Here is a 21,237-nt window from a genome sequence, read left to right as displayed (position 1 = left end):
TTAAAGTGATTGGTTAACATTGGTTTGACTTTTAAAAAATCTGAGCTAGAAGGTCCCACTTGTCACTTGTGTCTGTGATATGTTACAAAAATGAAGCCCAGAAAAAATTGCGTTCGAAAATAATTATTTAGTGCTTCAAAAATTGAAATATAAAGTGATCGGAAACACAATCTTAATTTCATCCCATACACTTATGTGTACTATTTAGGTACAAAATCGGGGTTTGCCTTGTAGTTTTAGCTTTTCATTCTCAATAATGGTTGTTTTCAGGGTTTATTATTTCTAATACATGCACTTGTACACATGTTTCATCTTGGTTTGAGAATTTTTTAAATCAGCTGCTCACAAAGTTAAACAATACCTAATGTAAATTTAAGTGAGTGAATACAACTAATATACATCTACAGGGCAAAGTATAAAGATTTTTTTTTTCAGGAGTCCTTGAAATATATTCTGCTCAATATTCGGAGTAAATCATAACATACTCTCACTGAAAAAAGATTGGGTAGGATGGTAGATTGCAATAAGTTTTCAATTAAAAATGCTTCGGAAAAATCAGTAGCAAAGGACAACTTGGTGTGAAAAGCTTAAATAGCCTAATATTGTAAAATTTCTATCAAAAGATCCATAATGCAAGAGATTGTTATATATTCCAAATGTTTTCTTGTTACTTTTTTGTGATGAACACATATCAACTGTCAATTTCTACACAATATTGACACTAATGCTGACAGCACTAGTCAACACACCTGTATCTAGTACTTTATACCAAATTTAATGTGGCATAAGTAGAACTCCTTGGTTCTAAACTTAAATGATTTTCAAATGATACCAACACACACAACTCATTGTTTAAATCTTTGATATTTGAGTTACTTCTGAACAAATTTTTCTCTGTGAATTTCACATGTATTTGAAATTCATGATGTATCATATTTTCTTTTCCTGTACTCCATTTTTTTTATTTAAGTACCTGCCTTCCCCTTGTCTTATAAAAAAACAAGTGTTACATAAACACAAAATATATAAAACTGGATCACAGGGATAATTCTATTTGACTACAATGATCATTATATGCAATGAAGCATATAATCAAGCTTTGTTCAATTGCCGATATCTGTGCTTCCGGCCCCAGGAAATAATTCATGGGTTCTCAAGCAGGGATATGGGTTGGTCGCAAATGTCAATTTCTCCCACAATTTCTAATGGAAAATATGCCATAATACATTTCACTTATTTTATTTTACACACGCATACATGCACTTATCATTTAACATCAAACTTTACTTTTCCACCCAAAATATACAAGAATGAATCAATGTGTGTCCAAATCAAGATAATTAGCAATTAAATCTATTCTTTTTCAAATCCATGGCAAGGACAGACCCTCACATGCCATTAAAATTTGTGACAATATCCTGTATCTGCAAAATATGAAATGAAATTGTAAAAAGTCTGAATCTTTAGCCTAATGAAGCAGTGAAAAGCAATTAACTGCCTCTCCCATTACTGCTGATAAAAAGGAAGAGTGGTGTTAAGCTCTTTGGCACCTATTGAATAAGCTATCTCTTTGAAGTTCTGACAAAAATACTAATCAATCTATAATTTTAATATCTCATTTCATTCAACAGGGAACAAACGATTCACAGAATTCTATGTGTGTGTGTGTGTTTGTGTGGGGGTGGAGTCAGAACAGATCTCAATTATGAGTTATCATGATCCAGAATTATAAATATGGCTAGTTTAATATCATAAATATATTTTTTATACAATAACATCTATTATAACCTATATGATGAACAAGTAGAACACCTCTGGCAGTCACACCTGCATCACATGATTCAATATAGCAGTAGTCCTGACTTTAAACCACAACTAAGAACTCATTATTTAAAAATAAAATTGACCCTAAATTACCTTTGATCTCAATCATGTGACCTGAAATGTGACCTGAAACTCGTTCAAAATTATCAGCGATTCTTGATTACCCCTACTTCAATGATTCATGCAATAGATCCATTTTATTTCAAATTTATGATAACATTACAAAAACTTAATTTTGGTTAAGATGTCAAAGTTGATAAGTTCAATGACCTTACAAGACATTTGACCTTAATCATGAGACCTGAAACTTGTGTGAGATGATCAGTAAAACTTGATTATCGTTATGTCCAAGTTTTATGACCTATATCCATAAACTTTTGACATTTAAGAAAATATCCCCAATATGGTCATGTTCGTTTGCCATAATTGACCATTGAACTCGGTCATGTGACTTGAAACTCATGCAAGATGATCAGTGATATTTCATTACCATAATGTCCAAGTTTAATGAACGGGGTCCACTCCATATACTTTCTTATAGTTATGATGAAATTTCAAAGACTTAACCTTGGTTAAGATTTCAATGTTGACAACACCGCCGCTGAAAAGTATCCCTGAAAAGTTTTGCTTTCCTGGTGTCTGTCACCTTAGTTAAACAATTATGTTTCACTCACTCGCATTTTTTAACAATAATGTCCTGTTTTTTTAACAATGTAGTATATAAAAAAGTAGCAGCAGTGGTTCAAAGACATTTAATTCCTGAATTTTTCATGAAAAGAAAGGAACATGATTTGTTTAATTTTGGACGTGTAGGATGAAGTGGTGGGTTATACAGAACTGGGCTTCATTTCATAAAAAGTTGCTTTCATTGGACGAGCCAATCAAGAAGCAGTATTTTCACTGTTGTCAAGGTAGTTGACAACACATATAAAGTTATCAAATACAATGAAATGTAACAGTAAATTCATCATCATATACTGTACATAAATAAAAGTACATACAAAAACTATACTGTAAAACGCTGTATAAAATTGATACAACACTGTTCACCAGATGAACTTTACAGTTGTTGTTTAACAGTTTAAACAACCATGATGGATTTACTAAAAATTAAGTATTACAAATTAAACTTTGTTTAACAATTAAAACACATTTTAAACTATAAATAAAACTGCATTAAAGTTCAACTAGTAAACGGCATCGTATGAAAAAAAATTGAACAGTGTTTATACTGTGTATACTGTAATTGAATAAGAATATGTATGCAGATATACTGACATTTTACAAGTAAACAAATCAAATGCCGACAAAATCAATTTATTCACACATAGTGACCAGTTTTCTTTCACCGTTTGCACAAATCAGTATTGATTATAACATGCTATGGAAGGGGCATATAGATTTTTGTCAGTATAACAGATATTATACAATATGCTCTATGTGAAAAAATTGAGGAGTAATTGACCTCTCAGGCTGGAACTCAAAAGACAAAAACTTTGACCATTGCTGGGATTACTCTCTAGCAGGTAGAGGAGGAATTCATAAAAAAATAGTGAGAAATATATTTGTAGTGAAAAATTAGCCTTCAATCATATGATTTGCAAGCGCAGCAAGTAAATAGGCCATTCAAATTTCAATCTAGCTATGTTCTTCTCATGATAAAAAAATCCAGAGAAATCTCCATACAGTATACCTTGTCTCATTTGGTAGATGCTTGGGTGAGATAGAGATTATAGCCCGTATTCTCAAGTCGAGTTTAACTTAAACCTCGGTTTAAATCAAATTAGAGTCTAACCAATCCACACTTAGACCGCGGATCCAGTCTTACTCCAGTTATGTGCAATTTGTGTTTCTGAAACTTTGTTTTAGTTAAACCCCGGGTTTAGGTGTAGTCCAACTTAAACCCGCGGTCTAAAGTGAGATTTTGACTGGAGTTAGACCAGTCTCAAGCCGAGGTTTAAGATAAACCCGACTTCAGAATACAGGCCTCTGAATCGAAATTCACGGAAAGATAACTACTTCCTAATCTGAATACCACACACACATCAAGAAATCATAAAGAGAGCAAGAGAAATGTTAGCATCTGTCCCTTGAAAAGTCACTTTATAAAGAATTAAAGGTGGAGCGACTCTTTGATTTAAAAAAATCCTGAAAATGGTTGACACCTATTTTCTGGTCATGCTCACTGAAAAAGACAAAGAATTTGAAAAATTGAAGTATCTAGAATGAATACCTGCCCTTACTGCCCCCAAAATGTCTGAAATGGCACAACATAACAAAAGAGTTCCAGTGCATTGTGTTGGTTCACTAAAGGTGTACTTTTTCATAAACAGAAGTAGAAAAAAAAACCAGAAAATTTCAGATACAAAATAAAGTTCCTCCTGGTTGTCATTGTGTATAAAAATGAGTTACCAGGTAAGCAAATATTATACAATTATAAGAGAAAATGTAAAGTTGCGGGCTTCATATAAAGAGGTCAAGTGATCAATATTAAACAGGCCTTGAAATGTGATTACCATAAGTTTCAATAAAATCAATTACCGGTACTTGAGAAATAAACATATATTGTCCTGATAGAAAAGTTATGATATTCAATATCGACAGGTGATGGTCCAAGAAAACAATATATAGGTTATCTAATCAAAACATGACAGGAAAACTGGTTTGAGAACACAGAGGAATAAACAAAGTCACAATAAACAACACTTACAAACCAACAAGAGATGGGAAAAAGTATGATTGTACTCACTCAGGTAACTGAAAAATATAAAAATTTGAGAAAACATCAGCATGTCCACAGCTTGGATGATGCATCATGATGCGTTTAGCCAAAAGGTTTATCCATGCCCACTACACCCCTACTGTGTATAAAAGCTCATTGACGTAGTGATACTACTCCCATCCCACGCAGGGGGTGAAATGACACACGCAACCGAGAATAATTGCAAAATTTAACCAACGTTCCAGTAACTATTACGGTAAAAAGGCATGAGGGTCTGATCGCTAATCATATCTGGACACGTTGCTCCTGACACTTCACGAGGAGCGTGAACCTCCTCATTTCAGTAACCATGGTTACCGCATCATTGTCATAAGAGGCTTTTGTGCTATGTACCTGGATGGGTGACGGGGGAGGGGTATGTGGCATGTATGAGTAATCACCCTATCAAATATCACACTGTCTGTATTGAATATTTCGTCTGTGCGAAAGCAAACCAATTCGTTTGGTCTCATGTTTTTTTCTTCTCCGTGACTTTTCTAAAGAATAAAGGATATGCCTGGTTGCATGAGCTGTTCTATAAACCATACAATTTTTTTCAACAATGTCATTGTGTTACTATGACCTGTTCACCCGCTCCAACGCAATTCACAAAGTACAGTGGGGGTGGAACATATATAATACTTTTCTGTCAAAAGAAGCGGAGCCCATACAAGCAAAACACAATGAGAAATTCGGAGAGTAGATGAGGCAATACATAGACAAGCTGACAAAATGAAAGAGATTTTCAATACAACACATCAAAGAACTTATTCCTTTCCAATATGATTTGGTTTGGTAACCAAAGCAAAGAGAAAAATATGATTTTATTGGCATATCTAAGATATCAGTCAGGAAATAAATATATCCCATGGGAAAAAAAGTTGTGCTGAGAGAGAGACATCTGTCTCTGATGATTATAGAACAATTTTTTTCACATCTACAATCAATTCCCTTTCCTAATTTTCCCTTCTCCAAAACTAACTCACAAAGGAGCAACATGTGATTCCTGTTTATTGCACTGTGTTTTGTTCTCTATTTTTTATCCTAGTTTCTTTAAAAAATTAAATAAAATTCTAAAAATCATGATTCTTAAAGTTTCAAAATTCCTATTTCTAGGGGGAAAGGCCCATTTAGTGTCACTTTCTCCTTAAAAATCCCACTAAATTTGATAAAACCCTACTAATTGGCAGATCTGAATAATGCTCCCTTTAAGATGATGAAGCAAAAGAGCTTGTGAATATAAGTTCAACTCACATGCATGTGTACCATCATTTATGCATACCATCATCTATTGCAATAGATCAATTTAAAATGCAACATTGATAACTTTCATGTTAAAAGCTTTCCCTCAAACAAATGATAATTCCAAAAGATAAAGCTAATAGCATGCATCTAAACCTATTCAATTAAAAAATGTACCTGAATTGATATTTACTAACCTTTCTTTGCAAAAAAAAGTACAGACGTGATCATATATGAAAAGCAATTCATCATCGTATATGAAGCATAACATCACTCGCAGCACTTTGCCAAATTAACTCTTTAATAATATATACAAAAGCAAGTGAATTCATCTGGCTGGAAGCTTGGCAATAAAATTATTTCTTTTCTAGTTCTGCATGATGAATTTCTCTCTTTATTACAAAGCATAAACCTAACAAATAATTTGGTTGGGAAAGAGCTCATACTTAATTTGTTTACCATGAACCAGTACCAAAATAAAACTATGAATTCAAATTATGGAACTTAACCTGACTATAATATGTGTAACATTATTATACTTGACACCATGTAAACACCTTTTGAGTGTGGCTGTGAAAGAGACAATAATTTATCGATATTACGAATAAAAATGGATTTATATGGGAAAGAGACCTCCTGGTGAATTTTATATAATTAGTTGTGAAAAAGAATATTGCAAGAATTGTACAATTCATGTTTATCACCATCACCATCACCACTCATAAATGAAAATAAATCTATCTACTATAGTTTATTCCAGAAATTATTTCTCATTCATTTTGCTATATTGCTTTATTTTTCAGTTTCAATGCTACGTGATACAGGGTAAAACAAGCGAGGATTGTGATGTAGTTATATATTAAAACAATGATCATTTCCTGAAGAAAAAATCTATTGAACAAATGAATTCTGGCAAATATAGCAAATCAACAAATATGTTCTATGTCCTTGGTATTGTATATAACAAAAAAAAAGCCAGTGAAATACTGAATAGAGTTATATATCACCAGTAATAATATAACAAGGAAATACATGTGCACTATCTTAATAAGATGGTAACATAGTCAATATTCAATACAATTCTGTGAACTCAGACCATTCACCTGGTCAATGGAAAACTGAAGCCTCTTTAAATACAATGGGCACTGTGAAAATTGCAAAGCATTACTTTGAAAAATATCTTTTGCCTTTCTCTCCAACAAAACCATTTTTTTATCATGAAGTTGGAAAGGGGAAGCGGATAAATAAGGAACTTTCTTCATGAAGTTATAAAATCTATAAAAAGAAAACTATTGTTTCTCTGAATTATTCAATGAAGAGAAAATATAGCTTTATTCAAAACAAAAATGTTTGGGAGGCGTGATAGCTCAGTCGGTAGAGGGGTGTTTCGGATTTTGGTGACCGGGTTCGATTCCCAAGTGGTGTGCTAGTGCCCTTTGGTAAGGCATTTATCCTCATTACCAGGTCCCTCTGAGAGGACCTTAAGCCACTGGTCCCCTGGTTGCTTGCTCACACTGTCACAGGCATTTGTGCTTTCTTAGCAGTCAGGTAAAAAAACCTTGTTGTAACAAAAGTTCCTCATACAGGATTAGGAAAACGACAATTTTATATCCCTTACTTTGGACCCCACTAAATAGTATTTTAAAGAGAAATTCCAGTAGTTGCAGTAAACCCTGATTTCATGAGAAAGTCTGTAAAACAAGGCTTAATTGTCAGTATATCATCGAGGATCTAGATCTGGTACAGTTACATTAACTGAACTTTGTGAAATCTTGAAATCTACGCTGAAAAATGTTCACACCGAAGATCCCCAACACAGATAAGCGCACGTGGGACAATGTATAATTATTGCTTAGGGCGTCGGGCCCGACGCCCTACCCGATTCCTGTGCTTATTTGCTGATTTCTCAGCAATTACACAATTTCTTCCAGAATTCTTTGGCACATGCGTTTTATTTATACAAACAGACACTTTGGTGGTCATTTCATTGGATTCTGTACGAACTCATTTTGATATCGTTACCAAAACTAGCATTTACCTTTAAAGCTAATGGCTCTGATCTACAAAGGATATACATCTAAGCCATAGTAGATCACTTATAAAAAAGTCTTTGTCATTGATTTGAATGAATTCACAAATAAAACAACTGCAAATTGATTAAACCCACTATTTGACTTACACATAAACTCTAATTCAAACTGAGTTTTAGGATTATTTCCTCCCTCAGAATTTTTTCAAAAACTGCATTTATTTATTTATTCATTTTTTTTTTTTGGGGGGGGGAGGAAAGTCTGACTCGCATAACACTGCCGATTATTCAATAATTCCCTTCCACATACAAAAAACACACACACGCACCTACACATGTACTCACTTCCACACACACCCTCAGTTAGATAAACCAAACTCCACCAAAACTGCTCATAAACTACTAATTGTGTGAAGGACATCCTGGTATTATTCATGCTTTATATAACAGATGGTAATAACGGGAAACTGAAACAACAGATCATATACACAATAGGGCACAAGGTCACTACACAGATGAGAAAAGCAATATGCAAACAGTTGTTTTTTTACCGGATGTCCGCGACCGCTCTATCCAGAGTACCGATTTCCTTCCAACGACCTATCTTTTTACGGTCATACATAGGCCCTGGCTACCAGAGGGGATGCATATACTCACTTTCCAAGTTTTTTTTAAATACTAAATTGGTGATATCTTCACTTCTGTCAGAACTCTCCTGCATAATGAATGCAAGTTGAAACATGCACCCTACTTCCACTTAATGATCAGTCAGCATAATGCAAGTATAGTGGTTCTATATCTTGATTACTTTATAATATCTTTTATGATAAGTACAATCAGCAGGTAGCAAAGTCCATATTTTTGTTGCATTGATATACGCAACATCATAACAATGCATGATTTTGCACAAGGCACCAAAGTAAGATTTCCTCCAATTATCACGATTTCCTATCATAAACGCAACCGTTTTACAACGCACTCAAGTAGATAAAAAATATAAACATTAACCATAAGTTACATCCATTAGCTTGACTAAAGTTCAAAGTATGAGAGAATTAATATTTAATTGGGCAGTTGTCCTGCATAACCCATATGCCTATAAATCCTATGATATATTCTCCACCCATAGGAACCAGGAACACATTTTCAAATCAGTAAAAATGAGTTCAGTGGAGCGTAAAGGAAAGAAACAGATTTTCAAAAGTTCAATGGTTTCCCCCTTCTTTTCATGAAATATTCACTTTACCGTTCACAGTAGAATATTCAGTCTGCGGGAGCCACGTCAGCTCTAGTGAACGGTTTTCCCAGCCCCAGCATAACGTGTTGTTAACACCCTTCTCCGCTTTAATATGCTGAGCACCAGTCATGAAAGCAGGTCAAGTTATTTAAATCTTTGGTATGATTTTGCTTGGGACTGAACCCACAACCTCTGTTCATGAGGTAGCTATGCGCTCAACCACTGAGCCACCAAGTGCTGTCCCCGGGGTCCAGTTAACTTGAGTGTCCTTATTTAATTTTATTCTTAAAATACACTGTGCAGATTTGATCCTCTTATTTACCAATATTTTAACTACAAATAATTGGAATACATTATGGCTAATCCCCATGTAAAATCAGAGAAGGTTGTAGACTTTCAAGAACAGTTAAAGGTAAATGCTAGTTTTGGTAACGATATTAAAATGAGTTTATACAGAATCCAATGAAATGACCACCAAAGTGTCTGTTTGTATAAATAAAACGGATGTGCCAAAGGATTCTGGAAGAAATTGTGTAATTGCTGAGAAATTAGCAAATAAGCACAGGATTTGGGTCAGGGCGTCGGGCAGACATTCAGAGCCGGCAATAATAATACACTGTCCCACGTGCGCTCATCTGTGTTGGTGATCTTCAGTATGAACATTTTTCAGCGTAGATTTCAAGATTTCAAAAATTTCAGTTTATGTAACTGTACCAGATCTAGATCCTCGATGATATACTGACAATTAAGCCTGGTTTTACAGACTTCCTCATGAAATCAGTGTTTACTGCAACTACTGGTATTTCTCTTCAATACCACAAATGTATGGACTACAAACATTCTATGCAAGTGCATATCCTTAAAAAAAAATGTGTAATAAGGTCTCCCTACAGGTATACCACATGCCGAAGCATCACAGAACTACTATTACTCTTTTTATGGATCCGGTGGGTGCTTCATTAAGCTTTTCGTGAATAACAAGCGACTTTACGACTGGTGACACTTATCTTTGGAGCTAAAGCTATACTAATGAAAATTAGGGTTATGGCATTTACCACAGGATAGGGTCACCAGTCATATACAGAGTAATGCATAGTCATTAATAGTCATGCATGACTTTGATAGGTAGGTACCTCCTAAGAGAAATATCCAATGGTATAGTAAAATTCCAAGAAGGCAATGTCTTTTCAATAACCCCTGTTTTTGTTCAATCTAACCCACTCCTTCATAGGGCAGCCTCATTCATTACATACCTCTCAGAAAAAAATAATTATTACTATGGCTTATATTAGTATAAGTAACTTACTTGAAATTCTTCACAAGTATGGAATATAAATAACTTCTTAAATCTGAAAATGCATGAATTCATTTTCAATATGTCCATGCATGATACTATCATTGTAATGTGGATTCTTGGATACTTTAACCTAAAAGAATGAAGAAGTAAATATCTCAGAAACATTGAATTTTCAAAACTTTTACTTCCTTTCACATTTTTTTTTCCAAATAATTTTAACAGGTATTTGGAAATCAAAATATCAAATCTCATTACTGCAAGGACTGTCCATATGGCTCATATATATTATATTTGCTGGTAATATCGTATACATGTTTGTTTTTCTGCCCCCTGCTCGACCTGTACCATATGAAAATTTGAATAAAATATCATGCAAAATGCAGAATTCCAGCATTCTAGTTCTTAATATTTGCATTATGAAATAAATGCCATATTGGCATTTGTTAGACAGGGAACAGGAGCACCCCCCCTCTTCTAAAAAGAGAGGAAAATAATGCCCCAAACTGCCCTTGAAAATTATGGGAGTGAGCAGAACGAAAATTGTTTTCGCCAATAAATGATTGAATGGAAAGTTACCAAAGGCATTTATCATAAACAGACCCCCCCCCCCCCGTCTATATTTTCCAGTTTCATGGGGAAGTTAGAGAGGATGTTTTCTGAAGCACTCTTTGTTAACAGATGACAGCTTGAGACAGGGAAAATGAAAAAAAAAATGACTTTATTTGACATATATTTTACAAAGTAAAGACAAAACATATAAAGAATGGTATGTTAGAAATACAATACATCATAAATTACTTTGGAGTAAACTATTTTATTCACATTAATTCACAAGAACACAGACTTCAATATTGATCGCATTATCAACTGAATGAAGCATCTCTGACTTATTCTCTAATATTCTTATGAAGATCTAAAAAAAAACTATACGTAAGGATCCAGACCCTTCCCAGAATTCTTAACAAAGCATTGTCCTCTCACTCCTGTGTATTATTTGTTCTATTGAGAGACACAGACAAAACAGTATTAACTATATGAAGCAGCAACAATATCCTATTTGAAATATTGCAGATTAATAAGGTGACATGTACATCAATAAATTATAAATAAATCCACCAAATTAAATGAATAGCAATTAACGAGATCATACTTTATAAAAGGAAAACCAATCTAATGAAATAAATGCAAAGGTTGTATTTCAATCAATCAAATTGATTTTTTAAATGTGATCAATTTCCAATTTCTTGAAAAATAAAGAAGTATATCGAATCTTGCATATTGTTCATTCAGAACCAGAATTGTGTTAACTACATTTTAACTGATTTGACTCATTAACAGCTCCAAACAGACATTACATATATATTTCATTTTATGAAATGCTTGTCTGAAGAACAAAATCAAATTTGTCCTATCCCAAGATTAGCAAGTGTCCTGCTGAGTGTCCTTCCAGTGCTAGTGCTCCTGAGAACCTCATATTGGTTGCTATGGAAACTTGGAACACACCTTGGTTGCCATGGCAGCATGAGTATGTACATCTTGTCCATTTCCATGAAGGATGCTTTTATGAGTATTTTTTTTCTCCCTTTCTTCAAATCATCCTTAGACTTTTTTTAATAGTCCAGATATCGTGACCATCATTCTTGCTTCCAGTTTCTTTTATTTTAACCTCTTGAATGCTGAATTATGTCATTCCCATAGCCTTGTACAGGGCCCACATGCTTCCGGTAGTCAACTGGTTCAGTTTAATGCAGTGTCCATAAGAAGATTTGTCATCCCTGCTCTGAATACCCTCTTTGTAGCAACACTTCACATTTTACTCTGAGATATCACTGACTTAAACTATCTGATTTATGAAAATCTTCAGTCAAAATTATTAATCTAATTCATTTTTTTCTTCAGAAAAGCCAATTATGACATGCATTCACTTTTGCAATTACAACTAGTTTAGCCACAAGAGAAACTTGAATCATGTATGCTCTATATCAGCTCATTTATGTATCATGTACTAAAACAAGATACAAACAACCAACACAGAGTCTGTGTTTCGCTTTAATATTGAATGACTACCATATCATGCAATAAATATGTTCTGAAATATTGGTTTAGATATTTTGCTTGATAATATCTTGAGCATGCACACTCCTTTATTGATTGATTGATTGATTGCAATTATTATTTATACATTGTATTGTTTTAAATGAAAAAAAAAATACAATTCATCTTGAACATAAAGAAAAAATGACATACAATACAAAGATAAATTATAATTCCTTATTAGAAACTTGTAAAAAATAGTTTAAAACTCCTCTATAAAACGCAATTTGCCCCTTTTCCTAAATTAATGGATGTTCTGCATATTTTTAGGAGGCATGGACTATTGTTTACCAATACAATGTAGCCCATCCATACCTTGATAGTAATACTTACCAGACTATTTATAGCTAAGCTCCCAATGGCTCCTCAAAAGCACGTACAGGATTGAATTCTAATGTTGCCTTAAAAATCAAAGTACAAAACAAATTTACAAAAATTCTCAAAAAAACACAAACTATTTCAAAATAATCATGTTGTTCAACATTAGTGTCTTTTTTAAATCATTATATCAAAGATAGAATACAAACGTCAACAGTATATCGCCATATTGGCAGCAGTGTTATGTTCAGTAACAGAAAGCGGATTTCATACATGTAAACATGGACTATGGCTCTATATCTTCCTAAATTCTGGACACTGATGATTGAATATTTTACTTCTCATCAAGAAGCAAAATCATCTTGTCCAATTTACCTTTTGAAAAACAATTTTATCTCATGGACAAAGCATGAATAAATAATAGCAAAACAGGGTAATAATTCATATGGAGCAAGTAGAAACCATGGCGACAATCAGTTTGATGATAACCAGAATGCTGGTAGTAGAATCAATGCCACATCATAAAAAAACTGAGTTTATCCTTGAGACTGGTATTATTTTTTTTCCCTTTCGGCACAAATCTTTTAAATTAATGTTACTAAATGAACAATTCTGGCACAAAACCTGCATTGCCAATGCTTTATATATCCAGATATTCAGTGCATAATCAGCCATACTTACCAAATGTTTCTATATACTAAGCAGTACACCTGTAAGATAAAAAAAGACACAATATGCTTAAATAAAGTTACACAAAATAATTGACATGCAATCTGTATTCTGTATAAAATCTAGCAATCTAAATTTACCAAAATAAAATAATAAAATATAGAAAACAAAGTATTCATCTCACATGCAGGAAACACAAGGAATTCAGATTATAAAAGGAGAAAAAAGGGAAACCCAGTAATTTAATTTTTATTTTGAAAAGGTCACAAATCCATGTATTTTAAGGAGGGCGGGTCACTTAAACAACAGAAAAAAGTGACACCGATCAATACTTCCACCCCACACCATTACACTGTTAAATCAATCTACAGTGAAAAACAACCTGGATCCAATAATGCATTGTTTAAGTACATCAGTGAAATAGTGTACATCTGTCTATTATTTCATAAAACAAAACACAAGTTGTAAGTGTGGAGATATTGATTGGACTCACATTGATTTTTTTGTTTGTCTGTTTTTACAAATTATACAATTTCTTTGAATGAAAATGATGTCATTGGACCTTGCCATTCATTTGTTTATCATGAACTCTCCTACTTCAATGACACAGTGAGAGAGAGTAGTGATGTAGACATTGTACATGAAAGAAAACGTGGGGAGGAGTTCTCAATGATCAATAATTCTTGTGCAGATGTTTATCATATGATCAGAGGTGAAAAGATGTCCCATATAATAATATTCTGTTGCGTTTTGTACAGCTCTTATAGATATCCAATTGTTCAATCACTTTCCACCATTCTCTATTCATATCAATAATCAATAAGAATCTTTTGTTCTGGATTTTTGTTTCTTGGCTTTTTACTTTACAAACTTTTGAATGATTTACAAATTTCAGAAATTTTATTTCTCCCAAATAAACAGATGGGCAATATTTTGATATCTATCTACCAGTGCCACTCCCATCCTAATTGTTTTATTAGTATGATAAAGATTAAGATTGTGGCAATATTGGTATGTAGAAGCATGAGATGCATCGGATGATCGGACAAATGACCTGTAACTTGGAATGACACAGGATTATTGTGGAATGTCCCATATTTTTTTTTTTTAAATTTGGTTATCCTGAAATCAAATCATCATTAGGCTGGGCCATTCCTAAGGAATAAACTTCCACAAGATAAAATATTTTCTTTCTTAGCTTCTTCAGCCTGGTATTAAAACAAGCTTTCCTGTAAATGTAGCTCTCGCCCCTCTTTATCAATTTTTGTTATCTCCTTTCTATACTTCACAATTGGAATCTACATAAGATGGATAACAACACATTACAATTTAGAAATGTTGTTATTATTATCCTTATCTTGTTATCGAACTTGCTCCGAACAGAGGAAATTAAAAGGTCCATACCTTATCCCTAGGTCCATTCGAGAGGTTAATACAAGTCAAACTTTTAACCATTTCATATTAATTACATGTATGTATGATGATTTTGGTGACAAAACATAGTGAAGGTTCCTGAATATTTCAAGTTTGGGGTGATTAGGTGGAGATAAGCAGGGGAGGGGGTTGGGCAAGGTTAAACGTATGGTTCTTACCTGCAGTTTTGTAGTATTTCGGCAAAAATGGTTAATAACACTAGTTTCTCTTCAGAAATCAAATCTCAAATGAGCAACCAAAAGTTTTCCACCAGATCAGATTCTACAAGCTGCTTGATAAAAAATGTAAATGGTATAGATTAAAATACATATTAATATACCACCCCCTCTCCCCCCCCCCCCAAAAAAAAAAAAAATGACAGAAAATTTTCACTTTCTAAAGAGTTAATTTTCTAAGGGTAGTATGGAGCGATTTTAAGTGAAAATGAGTGAAACACTCCAAATCCCTAGATTAATTCCTTAAAAATAATCTAAAAGAGAAAATATATGGAATCAAAAAGTAATATAACATCAATACACATTTCCAATTATGTGCAGCATAACACATATTCCCAGATATTCACAGTTGCAAATTTATTGGCAGTGATGTAAAGTAAGTCTCCATACTATTTCATGTCTAGCCTAAATGAATTTCTAGTGATAAGTTTAAACATTATCCTGATTGAATTATTATTGTGAATATAACAGAAATGTAACAGAAATAGGATAAAATGAGAAAAGAATTATGAAAATAGATGAATAATAAAACAAGAATAGATCTAAAACCTACTTAAATCATTGAAAAGGAATTTATCCTGAATGATAGTTAAGGTTAGCTGATATTTTTCTTTCCTTTTACAAAAAAACCCCCATTCATTATCAGGGTGCCTCTACAACACAATTTCTCATATACAATTTCATACAGGATTCTTAGGTTTCCTAACTACTTGACTGTTAATAAACTCATCTTATGATAAATGATATAACTTTCAGGCATATTTCTGAGAAACTACACCACTCCACAGTTACTTCCTTCTTTCACACATCACCCTTTCCTTGTTTAGCTTTAGGCATGATCTCTCGGTTTCAATAATGGCCTAAGAAATATGCTTTATGATTATTTTGTAGAATTACGACTTAAATTACGATTTGCACAGTGAATAAATGTGCATTTAAGAACAGGCTCGCACTTCTTATTGCAAGGAAAATACTGCAAATTAGTTGTAGTCTGCTTCAGTTGTAGATTATAATTCTGATTCATTTAAAACACATAATTTTATCTTCCCTTTTTATTGCAAAATCCTGCTCATCAGGCGACTAAATTGTATGGCATTATAGTTTGAATCGTATTACTAATGAGCAATGACTATTATGCTAACCCAAGAATGGTAAATATATGAGCCCCCCCCACTCCCAAAGACAATGCCATTGATTAATTAGCAGTTTACTTTCATCAAATAACATGAGGATCATTGATTGTGAAAGCAGGCTAGGTCTATGAAAGAGACTTAAAAATTCATGTTCAGGTCTAGTGTGTAGGGTATGTGAGCTGCCACCCCAAAACCAACAATAAGTCGATCAAAATGATTGAAATATTGAGCTTGAAAATTCACTTCCTAAGCTTTAAAGTGATTATAATATGTTAAAATTGACCAACAATAACCATTACAAGTACTTGATTGAATGCAGAGGAAATTCAGCAAAGAGCTTTAAAATAGGGAGAAAACAAGGTTTGAAGTTTGGGTTCACTCAAGCATGAGATGTGTGTGCATACATAAATCTCAGTGAAACTTCCAAGCAGTCAAAAAAGTATTGTCCAAGAAACCTTTGTATCCTTTCTCATATTTAACTTAACAACTTCAAATTTTCACAGTATGAAGAAGAAGAATTGCTCTTTCAGATAAGGTTTTTTTTTTTGGGTTTTGGAGACTAAATTACTATTTTGTTTTTTTACAGAGACCCTTACCTGGTGACCTATTGGTGGTTTTGGGGTGGTAACATTTATAGTTGTATATTGACGTTATTAAACATTATATCCCATCTAATAAAATCCAATGTCCCCCATAAACTTTTTAATACATCAAGTTACGAAATCAAAGTTGAGGATGAAACCAAAAAATAGATTAATAATTAGATCAGACACTTTTAATGAACAGGTGGAAACATACATGCCAATATCTAAAGTGAACTATATGACGGTATATTTTACCTGAAACTTGTAAAAACTATTATAAACCATGATAAACATAGAGATGTATTATAATATCATCCTTCTGACAATAGCGACAAGTCTATAAATGCAAGCTGAAATAGGAATATAAAAACATATGATTCATATAATCACAAGATATCCTGATATATATACCAATACAGATACCTTGTCTGACAACCTGAACGAAAGTCAATTAGCCATTCATATATGATTATCCAACAATTACCATGCCTATGAGTTAGCTCGCTATGGCTGATTCTTAATAACGATGCATTAGAATAATTACCTGGTTTATATGGCATCAATGCACAGGAGCAACGATTGGTGTAAGATCACACTGAATTCTGCAAAGCCTTGGGATAAAAGAATTATAAACAAGAAAAATGGTGTTATATACAATGAAAAGCTCATGAATCAAAACACATGCTCTTTCCTTCACAGAAAATTGAGAGAAACCTTCGAGTCATTTAAGCTGTATGACCCCTTGCGACTTCCAAATTAACTAAACATACCCTCGTGATAATACCCATATGAAAATGAAACCACAGAATAAGCAGTCATGAGAATAGCCTGGGTCCTCACCAACTGGTCTCTCATAATAACATGCTCCATGAATAGCAGAATTATACATCCCGTCTACCACACGTACATGAGATAAAAACTTACGCTTGTTTCATTTCTCACCAAACGATATACAAACCTCCAACTGTAATGGGAACTAAAGAAAAGTATTCAATTCAATACTACAATAGCACTGTCGAGCCCGACTGCACATGAAAATTAAATGCCACCACCGTGTTTATATCTCTCTTTTCTTTTTTTCCTCTTCTATGTGTGTACTATGAGCAGCCTCCATGATCGTGTGTGTGTGGGTGAGTGTGTGGATAGGGGTGTGTGAGGGTGTTTGGGTGAGTGTGTGACACACACAGGAAGGCTTCTGTGTTTCATTAAACTTGGGAGGAAGTACATATTGCATTTAATCAGGAAGTAGCCGCACACACACACAAACACACACATTATGGACTTTGGACCTCTTCAGTTTATTTCATTTTCTATTGGATCATGATTTGTCTACAAAATCAAACTTTATTGGCATGTGTTCTGTAGACTCCTGCACGTCCTCGCCCTTGCCCTATGCAAGTTCAAACAATCCAATTATACTTTTTAAAAATAATTTGGCTCTAATACAAGCACATTTGGTAAAATTTATGCAAGATGTTAGGAACTGCATGAAATAAATGATAAAACACTTATCATCATCATCATTTGAATACCAATTCCATGACTATTGTCATTGTTGTTATCATTAATCATTGTAATCAATATCATTATCAGTATTATTAAAAGTTTTACTGTTATCATGTGTTATTACCGTTATCATCATCATAATTTTGGTATTATCATAACCAATGCCTTATTTCAATAATTGTTATCATTTCCATTAATCAGAGGGGGGGGGGAGTCATCACAAAAGAGCTGGAAACTAGCAAATCAATGATGTGGAGCTCATCTGGCATCTTGCAACAAAATTTAACACAATTTTTAATTTCAGCCCAGTTGACACTGTAATGAATTATATTGATGACATGAATTGAGGAAACAGAATTAAAACTGATGAAGAGATGAAAGAGAAGAAGCGTTTACTGTGATTTATGAAAACATTTCTTATAAATTAGCACAAATAATTTTCTAGTCAAAATTTCTAAACTCTCGATAGAACTTTGGTGAACCTCATGTAGCTCTCAGATGGAACAAAAAAATCGAAATCAGTCAACAAATAAATAATAAGTATTTTTTGTGAGTTTGGAGAAATATGCATAGATTAACATATTCAATGAGTTTCAAAAATGTGTGTAGAAATTTTGTATCCCCACCTAGAGCTATCATATAAAGCAAACAAAATTGAAATTGATCTACAAACAAAGAAGACAAAGCATTTTTTTTAATTTATGAATTTTGCATAAATTAGAATAAAAATTTTCTATTCAAAATTTCAAAATTCTGTGTACAAGTTTGGTGAACCTCATGAAGCTCTACCAGATGGAATAAAAGAATTAACAAGTGGAATGCCTCTGGCCGTCTCACCTGCATCACGCGGTTCAATATAGCAGCAGTGCTGACTTTGAATACTACTCTAACTCGCACAAGATGTTCAGTGATACATGGTTACTCCTATGTCCACTTTTTATGAACTAGACCAATAAACTTACAGAGATATGATGGTTATTCAACAAAAAACCCAACATGGCCAAAGTTCATTGACCTTACATGACCTTTGACCTTGATCATGTGACCTGAAACTCGCACAGGATGTTCAGTGATACTTGATTACTCTTATGTACAAGTTTCATGAATGAGATCCATAAACTTTCAAAGTTATGATGGTAATTCAACAGATACACCCAATTCGGCCAAAGTTCATTGACCTTTGACCTTGGTCATGTGACCTGAAACGCGCACAGGATGTTCAGTGATACTTAATTACTCTAATGTCCAAGTTTAATGAACTAGACCAATAAACTTTCAAAGTTATGATGGTAATTCAACAGATACCCCCGATTCGGCCAAAGTTCATTGACCCTAAATGACCTTTGACCTTAATCATGAGACCTGAAACTTGCACAAAATGTTCAGCGATGCTTGATTACTATTATGTCCAAGTTTCATGAATCAGATCCATAAACTTTCAAAGTTATGATGGGAATTCAACAGATATCCCCAATTCGGCCAAAGTTCATTGACCCTAAATGACCTTTGACCTTGGTCATGTGACGTGAAACTCATGCAGGATGTTCAGTGATACTTTATTAACCTTATGTCCAAGTTTCATGAACTAGGTCCATATATTTTCTAAGTTATGATGACATTTCAAAAACTTAACCTCAGGTTAAGATTTCGATGTTGATTCCTCCAACATGGTCTAAGTTCATTGACCCTAAATGACCTTTGACCTTGGTCATGTGACATGAAACTCTAATAGGATGTTCAGTAATACTTGATTAACCTTATGGCCAAGTTTTATTAACTAGGTCCATATACTTTCTAAGTTATGACGTCATTTCAAAAACTTAACCTCAGGTTAAGATTTGATGTTGACGCCGCCGCCGTCGGAAAAGCGGCGCCTATAGTCTCACTTTGCTTCGCAGGTGAGACAAAAATCGGTCAACAAATGAAGGAGAAGCATTTAATGTGAGTTTTCAAAAACATGCATAAATTAATTTTGCCTAAAGCATAACAAACTTTCTAGTCAAAATGTCAAAATTCTGTGTAGTTTGGTGAACCTAATGAAGTTCTACAAGGAAGCAAAAAAAAATACAAATTGGTCAACAAATAAAGGAGACGCATTTTTTAAGAAATTTGAAAATGTGCATGAATTAGCATACATGTACATATTAAATGAGTTTCAAAATTCTGTGTGAAAGTTTCTAATCCCCAACGTAGTTCCATCATATAAAGCAAACAGAATTAAAATCAGACACTGAAATGACAAAAAGCATTTTGAAACTTGGTAAACAAATAAAGAAGAGGTATTTTCTGTGATTTATTAATAAATTTTGCATTAATTGGTATAAACAATCTTCTCAAAATTTAAAAATGCTGTGTTTGAGTTTGATGAACCTCATGAAACTTTACCAGATGGAAGAAAAAAAATCAAAATCAGTCAACAAACAAAGAAGAACAAGCCTTTTTTGTGAATTTTGACAAAAAAAATTTTTTGACAAAAAAAGTGCATTTATCAACCTATTTAATGATTTTCAAAATTCTGTGTAGAAATTTTGAATCCCCCGCCTAGTGCTATCATATCAAGCAAACAGAATTGAAATCGGACTTGAAATGACAAAGAAGAAGCATTTTGTAATTTTTCTGACTTCTTTGCTGTATTAAAGCATTTAACGGCGGAAACAGCTAATATACACATTTGATAAAATATGTGTGCCACTTAGAGCAATAAAAACCTCAAGTGAATAATAAAAATTCATACATTAATTACTATTACATTCACTTTCTCAAATATGCTGGTATAAGAGTGTGTTTTGGGTCTCGTTAGCTTGTATAGTTAAAGGGGAATGAAACCTTTGGAACAAATAGGCTTGTGTAGAAACAGAAAAATCAAAGAATAAGAATAAAGAAAGTTTGAGAAA

At 33.4% G+C, this 21,237-nt stretch overlaps 1 protein-coding gene across 14 annotated transcripts in view; it reads right to left on the bottom strand.

Moving 5' to 3' along the window:
- Positions 1-21,237, bottom strand: part of LOC121407503 — a 55,025-nt gene that overhangs the window by 15,860 nt on the left and 17,928 nt on the right. For 3 of the 14 annotated variants that reach the window (XM_041598614.1, XM_041598628.1, XM_041598627.1), the window contains exons 1-5: positions 17,678-17,757; positions 17,382-17,448; positions 15,064-15,173; positions 13,484-13,512; positions 12,818-12,885 (exon numbers count right to left, since the gene is read on the bottom strand). The gene's annotated coding sequence lies outside the window, so the exon portion shown is untranslated. The other 11 variants (XM_041598621.1, XM_041598617.1, XM_041598622.1 and 8 more) reach the window with 11 other exon arrangements.

This window comes from Lytechinus variegatus, chromosome 2 (assembly GCF_018143015.1).
Source record: "Lytechinus variegatus isolate NC3 chromosome 2, Lvar_3.0, whole genome shotgun sequence".
Lineage (NCBI taxonomy): Eukaryota > Metazoa > Echinodermata > Echinoidea > Temnopleuroida > Toxopneustidae > Lytechinus > Lytechinus variegatus.
The sequence above is the reverse complement of the archived record's forward strand: the minus strand, read 5'-3'. Positions and strand labels throughout refer to the sequence as shown.